General features: G+C 51.9%; 1 protein-coding gene across 6 annotated transcripts in view; it reads left to right on the plus strand.

The window, feature by feature from the left end:
* LOC113204894 (uncharacterized) overlaps positions 1–8,586 on the plus strand; it is a 72,822-nt gene that overhangs the window by 41,242 nt on the left and 22,994 nt on the right. The window contains exon 1 of one of the 6 annotated variants that reach the window (XM_052273575.1): positions 594–647. The exons of the other annotated variants lie outside the window; for them this stretch is intronic. The gene's annotated coding sequence lies outside the window, so the exon portion shown is untranslated. Of the gene's footprint in view, positions 1–593; positions 648–8,586 lie in introns of those variants that run through there. 6 annotated transcript variants of the gene reach the window in all.

Here is an 8,586-nt window from a genome sequence, read left to right on the forward strand (position 1 = left end):
TTATTATTGATGAGTGAAAGTTCTGAACGCTTATGGTTGTACGAGTGAGGGGTTGAAGGAAGTGTACGTTATAACCGGAGCGTGACAACAGGATGTCATCACCATTACTCTTCTCCGGAAGTTCTGCAAACTGTGTGATGTGCGTCCGTGACACCCTCGACAAATAAGGCGTGATTGTGCGTGGCAGGGCCACGACCAGGGTGCAATATCATTCTTATTGCGCCGTATGGGGGAAAAATAGTGTTTTTTTTCATGTTAAGTTTGACTCATCGAAACTACACTTGTATCCTTATCTTCGTTTGATTCAATAACACATTTTTCTGGTTATGCACGTCCTGTCAATTTAAAAACCGTTACGACTCCAAGTCGTGACTCAAGTTAAGCGGCAGCCATCGGACGCGGCAAGCCCGTTCGCCGCGAAAATAGCCCAGTGCCAGAACTTTACTTGCGTGTTTTCCTACGAGACGTACATTTTGTTGTTTTTGCCTCTTCTACATTTCCTTAATTTTGTTGTCATTCTTGCGCGGCTTTGTTTGTAAATGACTCAATGCCAGTGGTTAACGATTCCTGTTTTTCTTTTTGGTTGCAGGTAAGTCGTGCTGTTGGCACAGAGTTTGCCTCTGCCATCGCTGCATAGTCGAGATTTGGTGAGCTTAACTTGTCGTTGAAGATCTGAGGACGTCTGTGGTGTCTAGAGAGCACATCATCAACTTCGTCAGGGATTCTAACGACGGATTAACCGAGTGCCCTGCTGCCCACACTGTTACATTCCTACAAAGCATTCGCTTTGCAGAGCTGCGAAGTATTTTGCTCCTTTGTAACTACGAAGAATTTACTTTGCAATTACAAAGTGATGCTTTTCAATTGCGAAGCAATGAAAACGCTGCAAAGCATCGCTTTGCAATTGCAAAGTGTCACTTCGTAATTGCAAATTATCACTTTGTTATTGCGAAGTAAATGCTTCGTAGTTACAAAGGAGCAAAATACTTTGCAGGAATTTAACAGTGCAATTAAAAAGATGGCGTAGATTTCCGTATTATGGAATTCGATTTCCCCTATGATATATGCAAAATTATGCGGAACGTGTCTTTTTTTTTCTTCATCCTGAACTAATCAAAGTGTATTTTAAATAGCTTGCACTTTGGAATAAAAACTGTAATCACACTGCTGAGAAAAAGTTTTCTCCCCTAGGACAAGACAGTTGTCTATTGCGTCGTATTTTGATCCCAGCACTAAACCTTTAGTTCCCACGATCAGAAACTTTGGTTTAAGGCAATGAACATGTGAGGCCAGGCAACAAAAATTTTGTCCCTCCCTAGAGCAAATTGTTTAGTGCGTCAAAAACTTTCGGTCTGGGGACTAGAAGTTCAGTATGCTCAAGACTAAAAAAATTCTCAGTGCATTTGTCATAATTGACTTCGTATATTCGAAATTTACAGTTTGAAACTTTTCCCGTCACTCAATACCCACAATTTATATTAAAATTGAACAGTTTTGAACTGTGGTAAAAAATTGACGTAGCTCCAAACTTGAGCCACACGGCAGTAGTGATTTTCGTGTGAAAGTCGGTAGGCGGATGCTGCGGGGAGACGCTGCACTGTGCAGGAGAGGAGACCCTAGAGGTGGGAAGGGGTGGGAGGAGAAGGGGTGGTCTGCACCTCAGTGAGTGGTCCTTCATTACCAGGCACTTAGGTCGTCCCAGAAAGCGTAACCACCCCGGCATTACCGCCTAGCCCCCTCTTCCCCCATCTCCCCCCCTCCCCTGCACTACCCCCTCACCACCAATATCGCAGCAGGGCCGCTCACATGCTGCTGGCCCTGCAGGGCTTGGACACGACCCCTTTCCGAAGGTTCTGACGTCATTGCATCCCTCCTGCCTGCTCTCCCTCCCCCCTCTCTCTCCCTCTCCCTCTCTCTCGCTCTCGCTCCCTCTCGCTTCGCTCCCGCTGAGCCAGAGGAAGTAGGTCGCGTCTCCCTCCCTCCCGCAGGCTCCTACCCTCTGCTTCCCCTATCGCCGCCGCCACCACCACGGCCACCACCACCGCCGCCGCCACCGCCCCGCCCCGTCTTTCCGCACCGGAGGGAAAAAGATTTGCTGGATTTGCGAACCCGTGTCGCGCTGATCGTCGCACGCGCTCCGACCCCACCCTACGCGCCCTCGATTCTAAGCGCGCGGTTTAGAAACGCTGACTGTCGCGGCAGCATCGTCCCTTCCACTCAGAAAAAAACGATTTGTTTAGGTGAATGAATGAAACCCTGCACTGATAATTAAAGTGTTCAACTGGCGTGCAGATGCAAGTGCACAACACTATGTTGCACACTTTTAAGTGTTTTGCAGGGTATTTAAATTATTCAAAGTGTTCATCAGTAAATTTGAACACTTAAGAGTGTCAAATCTTCATAGCTAACCCTGATGTTGAACATTTTTAAGTGTTCAACTTTACTGTTGAACACTTAAGGGTATTCAAATATCCAGTCGAACGCGTTATAGTGTACAACATATTGTTAAGCATTTGCATGTGCACGCCAGTTGAACACTTGATTTATCAGTGTGTCTGTCGTGTTCTGTGTCTGGTACCCAACGATACCTACCCAGAAAACCAGTGTAAGGTGATGCCAGAATGATATATGACCTTTAGTTTGAGACAGTTGGATGGTGATACGTAAAAGAAAGAAAACTGACACCAATAATTTGCGGGATGAGTATTTTAGTGCTGTCATCAATGTTGCATTAATTTGAAGCCATTATTGCGCTAAATATTTCAGAGAATTAACCACTAAAATGTTAAATATTATTCCGTTTACTAGTAAATGATGAGCTCATCGAACTAAGCTGGTTTTCGAGGACTGACTCAAGATTTTCTCTGCCTTTGAGGTGAGGCTGGTTAAAGTTTAGCTGAGGCTTTATCTCACAATACCTTTAGCTCCTCTCCTGGTCTTCTTGACACGCGCGAAATGCCTAAATTTTCATTGACCCATTCACACACTGAAAATGCAAGAGTCATCTTGCTCTCAGGAGAGCGAGATCAGTGACACGACACTGCAATTGCAGTAGTCTAGGTTAACCGATTAATCGGGCGAGCTGAGGAAAATCTCTTGCACTGATAATAAAAGTGTTCAACTGGCGTCCAGAAGCAAGTGCAAAACACTATGTTGCACATGCCTAAGTGTTTTGCAGGGTATTCAAATACTTCCCTGATGTTGAACATTTTAAGTGTTCGACTTTACTGTTAAACACTTTATAGTATTCAAATACTTTGTTTATCAATGTTCTCCCTCAGAGTGTGAATTCGGTGCGTGTAACTCAAATAGGGTGTGCCTCATTATAAAGTCATCGCTCTGATTTGAGCGGGGCAAAATAGTCTCCACTCATTTCGAGCACGACACCTCACTCAAACCAGGTTTTCAGTGCACCTCAATCTAAACCCTTTTTACTCGAGCCGGCCCGTGGTGGTGGGAGTCGCGGGAGACAGGACTTTCCCCGTATTCCGCCGCCACCCCTTGGAGTCCAGTGTGTACGTTTTATTCCCCGCGGCCTGTTTTTCTTGTACGCCCCTCCGGCTCGCCTCCGGCCCTCCGCCCACCGCGCGCAGTTCATTTATTTCTCCGTGCTTTTGTGTGCCCGGGCGTGGCGTGGCGGGGCGTGGCGGGGCGTGGCGGGGCGGCGGCGCCTCGCTCCTCCACTTGGTGCGCGCGCCGTGTTCTTGCGCGGGACGCTCGGCGTCCACTGAATTTCATCATGTGTTGCTTAATTAGTTTTGTGTGCGGCGGGGCGTCGCTACATATTGTGCTGTGTGTCCCACTCCATTAGGCGTGTGGCGCCGCCGCCGGGGTTGGGCGGGGCCGAGCTCGACCGGGTGCTGGAGAGCAGCCCGGCGGGGTGCGGAGTGCAAATCTATGAGAAAATCTGGGTAAAAAAAGTGGGTTCGGGTCGTTAGACAAAGGTATAAGACACGTTATGATACAACTGCATTCCAGTACACCCCTTAGAAGCCCAGATTTTCGATCTATACTGCCACGCTCATAACAATGTAATTATCTTAGGCTAGAATCAATGCAAAATGAATGACGTACGAATGGCAAGGGGAAATAATATGTACATTAAAAATAGCCCCTTTCTCGGTCCATACGACTGTACTCGTGTGTAATTGCGTCTTTTGCACACATAACAGCAAAACTTGTAGAGCTCCTACCCCCCCCCCCTCCCCCCTGGAAATTTGTTTTGGACGTGTTAGGCACTCAAGTGGGGCTGCCGTTAACCCTTTTTACCCTCGCTAGATGTGATCTGAGTCAGTAGCGTTCCAATCCCCATTGTGGGCTTCCCCAACCCCCTCCGCTCTGCGGCTCCCCCGCCTGGCTATATGGCCTGCTCCACCACCTGTCTGAGCGTCGTCCCTTGTGCCCTCGGATGGGTCCCCCCCCCCCCCCCCTCCTTCTCTGTCTCTTTCTCTCTCCCCCGTTTCCCCCGGCCCCCTCTCCCACAAGTCGTGAGGCGAGGACCGGAGTTGGGACGGTATCGAAAGGGCTTACAATAGATTCCCGAAAATTGAAGGTGCGTCCTGAGCCCCTGCTCCGCCCTGCTCGCCCCCGCCCCCCTCGGGGCCCGGCCCTTCCCGAGAGTCCTCAGTGGTTGTGCGGCGCTGGAAGCACGTACTGTGCTATTCCCCCCTTTGTACGACCCTCCCCCTCCCGCCCGTCCGTCTTGCCTTCTGTCGGTGGCGGACAGGAACCATGGTTTCTCCCCTTTCATCGCGCCTCATCCATTTCATCATACTCCCCTCCTCCTCGCCCATACTGTTAGAAAAACCTACAGGAAATGTCTAAATTATTGAACCGTGTCAATTTGTCACCTGGTCCCGCGACTGTAATTTTGGATTACGGTCTACTCCGTTCAGGATGTACCGTAACTTCGCAAATCGGCTTTTTGGTCAATACAGTACTTATAGACATTGAAGAAGGTCCATATCTTTAGTCTGGCCCGTACATAAAATATATAGGACGGACCGTAGGAAAACTGTACTTACCTACAGCATTTTAAGCGTGTCTGCTCCGCCTTCCCCGGCACCGCCGGCACTATACACTCACCAGCTAGGCACACCTTTCATTACCAAGGGATTAGCGGCGCGAGTAGACCGCGTAGTCCTCCCCAGCCCTCCCCAGCCCTCCCCAGCCACTCCGAGCGAGCCTGTCTACACTAAAGACGCACGGCAGCAGCACCGTTCTGCATTGTGCCCAGTGTTCCCTTGCACGCGCTGCCCCCATCCCCCCACTCTCCACTTTGAATCCGGGGTGGCCAGCAGGTAAGCGATATAAGTCGCCTGATCCGCAAAAGTAGGCAACTTATGTCGACTATCTGCTGGACACCGGTGTCCAGCATCTGCGTCTGCTCTGCCAGGGTAATTACTTGGGCACAATAATGGGTGAAATGCCTACTCATACAATGCTATTACTCGGAAGAACAGAAGGAGTCCAGCAAGTCGACATAAGTCGCCTAGTAGTACAGTGTATTCGTACAGGGGTCGTTCAAAATACGGCGCGACTTTGAGGGGGGGCAGGGGTACAAAGGTTATGGGGTACCAAAATAATTAGGATCATCATCGTGTAGCAAACTATATTTTCTTTTCAGAATGCAGCTTGCATAAAGAGTTTTGAAGCATTGCCACACAAACTAGTTCTTCGGAAGCTTCCAAACCATTTCTTTGCAAGGAGAATTCTTTTTAGTTATTGGGAAAAAAATAATCACATCAAGTAGAACATGCCGAACATGGCGCATTGGGCACGTGATTTTTGTCACGATGCAGATAATTTGAATGAAGAGCGGCCGGTGAGCCGCTTTCATCTGCGGTATGCGTTATTCATGAAACCGATATCAAAGGTTTGTCAAAGGTTTTGCGGAATGAGAAGGACCATTAGAGCCCCGGCTGTCCTCTCCTCGCTCCGCTCCGCTCCTCTCCTCCTCCCCCGCCTCTCCTTCCCTACCCGATTCCCAATTTAATCGCTCTAATGGCTGGCTTCAGCCACGGCATGTTCTCCAAACGTTTGCGTTTGCGGAGCGCAGAGCCATGAGATGCGCCCGTGATGCTGCGCCCGGCCCAAGCACATCGGAGATTGTAGAGTCGAGTCGAGCCGAGTCGAGCCGAACCGAGTCAAAACCGAGCCGAGCCTAGTACACGGGCGAGATGGGTGGGCTTGGTGCGGATTGGTTGAGGGAAACTTAATTCCACTTCGTCGGGCAAACCTCGGCCGCGTCCTCGGCCTCTAAAAACGTCCAGGTGGAAACGAAAAACTCACATTCCTACGTTGAGTTGAATACTGGTGTGCATTCATTTGTACGAAGCCGGTACGAAATCATGCAATCTACAGTGTCCCCTCACGTTAATGGATGTCACAGGCTTCTTGAGCAGCCGGGCGCGCCACCCCATGCCGCCCCACGCCTCGCCCCGATAGTCGTCCAATGAGCGCAGACTGATCCTCGGTCCCGATAGAGGGTTGGTCGGGAGGGGGACACAGTTTAGTTGGAAGCGTTGCCGCGCCCGCCCGCCCGCCTGGCCGGGGGCGTCCTGGGAGAAACGGTTTGTGGGACTGGGGCGGGGGCGTCATTAGAGCTTCGACCCCGCCCCGCCCCGCCCCGCCCTGCCGCCTCGCTGCGCGACGGAAAAAGTCTTGCCGAGGGGCGGAGACACACTTCTGGAAGCGTCCCCCGGGGGGGCAACCCGCCCGAGTCCAACATAAGCCCAGCACTGCGGGTCTGCGGCTGAATGGCATAGAAGAGTCTGAGGAAATCCATCCGAGCGTGCGCGCGTATGTGTCATGTGTGTGATGGTGGCAGGTCACGGTATTGAGAGAGGGCTCCTGCAGGACCGAAAAACCTCTTTGGGTCATTTGTGGCCTCACGGCTAGTCGAGTCAAGTCCTGGATAGATGACATCACTTTGGGGGAAGAAAATTCTATGCCGACTTCTATGCTCCATACGTGTGACCTGGAGGTGTAGGTTTATGGCAAGGTTAAGCCAGTATAGAAGTCTCCTCAGGAGGATACCCCTCCTGTCTGGGTGTAAAGTGAAGGAGGGGATCTTCGGGGGTCGAATAGAGTGGGAGGGTGGAAGGAGGGGCAGCTTGGTGGGAAGGCGCGCCTGCTAAAGGAAGAAAACTGTCTGAATGTCGTGGGTGGCGAGTGGCCGTGCCAGGGCCAGAGAGGACGGTCCTCCCGCGTCTCTTAATGGCCATTAAAGCTTGGTCAAGTTTTGCGTCGCGCCCTCGCACTAGTAGTCGGATGATGGGGCAAAGCCAGAGGGGGGCAAAAAAGCAAAAGAGAAAAAAAAAGTAGGGTGAAAAAGTCGTATCGCCTTGTCGTGACGAGACCGCAGCGCAGACGTTTTTCTTCACCCTTTCCACCCTCCTGGCCCCCGCCCCACCTTCTCTCCCGGCTACTACTACAACTTCGCACGCAGTTGGGTTTAACGCGCCGGCGCTGGCGGAGGTGAGTGGTCGGGGTCGGGGCGTTCAGTCGCGTCCAGGAGTCGGCGGCGTGCCTGTCCATCAGCCCGCACCCCCTGGGGGGGTTCTCGGCGACCCTTTGCCCGCCACTCTACGCCAGAGCAGGCTCGGCTCGGCGCCCTCTCTCCCTCTCTGCCCCCTCTCTCTCCCTCATCTTACCTCAGCCCCCTAACCAGCCACGCCCCGCCACGCCCCGCCACGCCCCGCCACTGAGCGCGCGCAATTTGTTTGGAATGTGTCGCTGTGTGGACGAGCTTGTTATTCCCTCCTCTCCAGGGATTCTGCGGATTCTATCCGAGGCGTAGCGGGGCGGGGTCTGGCCCCACCCTTGCCGTGGCGCCGCCCCCGGCAGCAACACTCCTGCTCCGCTCCCGGTGGTGAAACTTGATTATCGCCAGCATTTTCATCCCCCTTCCTTTTCTTTTCCCCATTATCGGATAATGTTAATAATAAAATTAAATAACACGCAGAATAATAACGCGGCTGGTAAACAAGCTTCACGTGAGTTTCTATTTAATTTTCGCCCTTGACATTCCCTCATATCTCGATACATCCCTCTCTACAGCGATCTGTGTTTCTGTCTCTCTGTGTGTTTGGTGTGTGGCGTGCGGTGGCGTGTCGCGAACCACCTCCTTTATACCTCTTTACGAGTCGCTCTTTCTGCTATGGTTTCCTTTCTGGAACAGCTTTGTTGAGTCGCGTGGATATCGGAGGGAGTGGTGCTTTCGCATCGGCTTTTTGCCGTCGTCGTTGCTTCCACTGCTCCTGCTGCTGCTCCTGCTGCTGCTGCTGCTGCTTCCGCTGCTGCCCCTCCTGCTGCTCCTGCTGCTGCTCCTGCTGCTGCTCCTGCTGCTGCTCCTGCTCCTGCTGCTGCTGCTCCTGGTGCTGCTCCTGCTCCGCTCGCCCGCTGCCTCTCCCCGAGCCTCACCCTCTTTGCAGTTAGCCGGGCGGGGCTGGTCCTGGTCCTGGTCAGCCACTGACCTTTTTAACGCCGCCAATTTACTGCTCACTGATGGCTTTTACGAGAAACGTGATGGGCGGGCGCCGGGCGCCCCTCCTTTCCTTTTTACCCTCTTCGTTTCTCTCTCTC

This window comes from Frankliniella occidentalis, unplaced genomic scaffold (assembly GCF_000697945.3).
Source record: "Frankliniella occidentalis isolate FOCC.00 unplaced genomic scaffold, Focc_3.1 Scaffold283, whole genome shotgun sequence".
Lineage (NCBI taxonomy): Eukaryota > Metazoa > Arthropoda > Insecta > Thysanoptera > Thripidae > Frankliniella > Frankliniella occidentalis.